Consider the following 4,356-nt stretch of genomic DNA (forward strand, 5'->3'; position numbering starts at 1 on the left):
TGCTTGCTCTCTCTTTCTCACTCTCTCTTAATTAAATAAGTAAAAAATCTTTAAAAAAAAAACAACAACACTCATCTCCCTGATTGTTTGCCATTCTTTCCTGAAATTAAATATAATCTCTCCTAGGGCTCTGCTTTTCCTTTTAGTTTGAAGTTCTCTCCTCCCAGTGTCCACAATGCTCAATATGCTTAGAGTAGAGTTTGATGAACAGGCAAAGAAATAATCCCCTCACCTGGACTGAAAGGCTGTTGGTGTGGAAGGCAAGACTCCTGGGGCACAGTCCTATGTTCACTCTCTAGAGATAGGATAAACTGTTTTTATCTTTTAAAACTCAGGAGATTAAAAATTTGTATTTCAGTATTAAACTGATAATGCTTTGTAAGCGGTTATCCCAAATTCCTACCTGGTCTCCAGCAGAGAAAGATATTTGATCAGAGCTGAGAGTGTAAAATGCCTAACAACAGCAATGATGGTCACAGACTTTTCTGTTTTTATCTTCCTATTTCCGGTTTAGAGCTATGAAGTGATTATATGTAACCTACTGCTCCTACTCCAAAGTAATGCTGTAACCTAACTTAGAAAATTTCTTACAGCCCTTAAATTCTTTATGACTGAGATGTATTTTCTTCATGACTGGTAATTCAGTATCTTCCAACTTGGTCACTTGTCCTCACTGACTGCTATTTTATTAAACTTGGAACTATAGGTAGGGTACAAAGGGAAATTATTAGAAGCCCGCTTTTTTTTTCTAGGGAGGAGAAAAGATCAGGTTGCCCTATCTGCTCACTTGTGTGTGGAACAAGAACTGGACCCCCTGTCCTGGAAGTGTTTTGTTTGTTGGGTGGTGGTTAGAAAAAGTAAATCAAAAGCTGAAGGGATTTTTAATGGCTAACAACTCTCTACCAGCTGTTTTGGCAGGACTTAGGATTTAATACTCCCTCAGTACCCTTAATGGAGTATGAGACCCAAATCAATGCCAGATGTCTCCAATACCACAGTCCTGGGCTTTGCCTCACCTGCTTCTGAAAGTGGAAAAATAGCTTCTTTGGGAGACAGGCAGATATAGGTCACAGCGAGCCCTAGAGAGTGGGTTGAGCTCCTAGGCACTGCATTGTGCCAAGCCTCAGAATTCTAATCTTGTTCAAAATCTTGCTCAGAATCTTGTTCAAAAGGTTCAGCTACTCTATCTCCTACCAGCCTGCGAACCTCTGAGGTTTGCAAGTGAGGGCTGAGAAGGCACTGAGAAGTGGACCAGAGAGGGGCTCGCCCCTTACCCGAATGGAGTGGAATTTTAGTGCTACATCTCTTCCTGATTCTGGGCTTAGTAGATCCTCCATATTCTTCTAACAACCCCTTGACTCCTTCTTTGCTAACCAACCATCTGCACCTGCCAAACTAGAAAAAGGAAACAGCAAAACTCTCACATATGTCCTGCAACAGCTCCTTCCTTCCTTCGGAGGGGCTTGCGTATTCCACTTCCCCCTGTCCCCCCTACCCCCGCTTTGGAGTCGTATATCTGTTCCTTGAAGACAAAGGGAAGGGGTTTGAGTCTGAATATTTATTTCCCCAAACCCACCCCTTCTGAATATTGGAATTGTGGTGGCATTTTCCCTCAAGATCCCTCTGCTTTGGCTCTAGAGGCTCTTCCAGATGGGGGGATGTTGTTATTGGCAAAGATAAGCATCTAGCCAGATTCCTTCAGTGAGTAGACGGTATGGGTGAAGACTGAGAGCAGGGGCTTGCACTAGTACTTTATGCCATGATGGCACACAGGGACTGCATCAGGGAAGCCACTTTGTGGTAACTGCGTCAAGGCGTTGTGGGGAAAATGTGGTGCTCACTTTGGAAGTTGAGATGTCCACTAAGTTAGTCACTGAAGGCAGACATGTAGACATTGCATGTTGCTGGGAGCCGGGTGGAGCCCCAGTCCATATTCCAGTCATGATCATTGTACATGGGGATGTGGTTCATCTGTGTCACCCTCACAAACCAGTTGATTTCTAGGAACCTGACCATGAAGAAAAGGCCAGGAAGCCTTTCAGTCCCAACAACATCCCCTAAGTGAGGAAGACACTGGTGTAGAAAGTGACCATTCAAGTAAGTCCACCCAATTTTTCTGCTGGGTAACAAAATAGAAAATATGCCAATGGAAGTAGAGAGGCAACAAGGTTGGAGGCTGAGTTGGGAAGAAGTATTTGTGCTGGTGGTTGTAAGGCATGTACTTTTTCTTGTGTGTCCCAAGCTCCCCAGGGAGGATCTTCCCCAAGGCAAAGAAGAAGGGGCACATGTTGATATCTGGGTCTTTGCAGAAGCAGTTGGGGTTGAGGTGCTGGAGGTGCATGTAGTCCAACCAACGGCTAGGGGTTACTTTCAGGTGGCCAATCGCAAAATGATGTAGCAGGTGGTTCCATGAAAAAGTGCCGAAGAATGACAGATGCCCAAAGTCATGCTGCAGCCAGCCAGCCTGGGCCTGAACTGTGCTAAACAGTGCATACAAAGGAGGAAGGGCAGGAAGGAGGTCCCAAAGACCCAGAGAGTGAACCAGGCAGCTACATCCAGCAGCAGGATGTGGAGTAGGTACAGCAAGAGGAAGACATGATTGGCCTTCATGAGCCCCTCTGCTCCACCATGGTCTGTAGCTGCCAGAATATATCTGTTAGCTCTTTATTCTTAATAGGCTCAACACTGGGCTGCTCCAGAGACAGCTCTCCAATCTGGGAGAGAGTTCATATACTTCCTCACAAGGACCTTGTTGTTGTGTGGAAGGCTACAGAGGGATCTGTGGCATCCTGCCCTGAATTGTGGCTGATGGTGGGGGTACTCCCCCAGAGTGCCTGGGGTCGAACATGCTGATTTTGTACACCCTCTAGTGGATCATGAGCCATCGTGCCTGGAGTGCTGCACCACCTTGTGCCAGGTGAAGTTGCATGGGGTTGGCTCCTGGGCTAGGGTCTTGGCGGCCACAGAGTTGGGGGCCATCTGCACCTGGCGATGTTGTGCTCCAACAGGGTAGGGGCTGTCAGGCACGCACTTGGGAGCCTGTAGGGTAATGCACCTGTTTTTTTGTTTTTGTTTTCAAATCAGTAAATACCCTTGCTTATACTCGCTGTCTTCCAGAGTGTTTTAAAATCACTGTCCTTTTCGTTCTCTTGCCTGTATATAGCTATCTATCTATCTTTTATTCATTTGCTTGCTTCCCTGTATTTTTTTCCAGGAATTTGGGATGATTGCACGTGTTTCCTGCCATCTTGAATTACAGTTCAGTTGTCTTCTAAGTAAAAGTTCTCCCAAGGTGGTCAGTCTGATGGGAGACCCCCACAAAACTGGGACCCAAATTATATATATATATATATATATATATATATATATCCTCTTTCTGAGGGTGAAAAAGAAGAAAATCCCGTCACACTCCTGAGGACTACAGGAATTTAGCCTTGTGTTTGAGAGTGGGGGGCAGGGAGGAAATGTCACTAAGAAGTTGTAACCTTAAGCCAGCATGAATTTGGAAGCTAAATTCATGGATTTTTATTGTCTGTACAAATTCAAGCCATTAATTTATTAAATTGCTTTGAATCTATGGTACACTTTGTTTTTTGGATTTAAACATCTGTAAAATCAAAATGCATCCTACTAACAACAGCATCTTCTATTCAATGAAATACTGGAGTTTAAAATTTCCTGCCAGAAGCGAAAGCAAATTCTCTCTGGAGTAACACAACTTCATTCCAGTCTCAAAGAATTCCCACAAATAATTTTTCATGGAAAATGAGTAGCTCACTATAAACAATTACTAACCATATGAATAACAAAGCAAACCATGTATGAGAGCCAGCAGGAAAAAAGCAGGAACACTGCATTGATTAGATTCTTAGAAATTGAGTGGTTATTCAAGAAAAAAAGAAACTTTTGACAACTATGTTTAAAGAAATAACAGACAAGATTTAAAACATCTTTAGGGAACAGGGAATTATAAAAGAGCCCCTAACAGATTTTTAAAAGAACCATATAGATAATCCATAAATGCTTTGAATTTCTTAATGTGGTGTTCTTTGTTTTTCCTTTAATGATGTCAAAGTGATGTCATTATCGTATTAGGGTTCTCCAGAGAAATAGACTCAAGAAGGTGTGTGTGTGTATAGAGAGATTTATTTTAAGGAAGTGGCTTGTGTGATTGTGGAGGCTGCCAAGTCCAAGCTTTGCAGGGTAGGCTGGCACACAGAAGACCTAGGGAAGGGCTGATGTTGCGGCTCAAGTCCAAAGGCAAACTGTGGGCTGAATTTTCTCTTCCTTGAGGGGAGTCAGTTTTTATCTCTTAAGGCCTTCAAATGATTATGAGGCCCACCCACCTTATGGAAG

At 43.5% G+C, this 4,356-nt stretch overlaps 1 pseudogene; it reads right to left on the reverse strand.

The window, feature by feature from the left end:
• Positions 1 to 1,684: 1,684 nt before the first annotated feature.
• LOC118531492 (acyl-CoA (8-3)-desaturase pseudogene) lies at positions 1,685 to 2,987 on the reverse strand (annotated as a pseudogene).
• Positions 2,988 to 4,356: the final 1,369 nt, after the last annotated feature.

The sequence above is a fragment of the Halichoerus grypus genome, chromosome 3 (assembly GCF_964656455.1).
Source record: "Halichoerus grypus chromosome 3, mHalGry1.hap1.1, whole genome shotgun sequence".
In the NCBI taxonomy this organism is placed as follows: Eukaryota; Metazoa; Chordata; class Mammalia; order Carnivora; family Phocidae; genus Halichoerus; species Halichoerus grypus.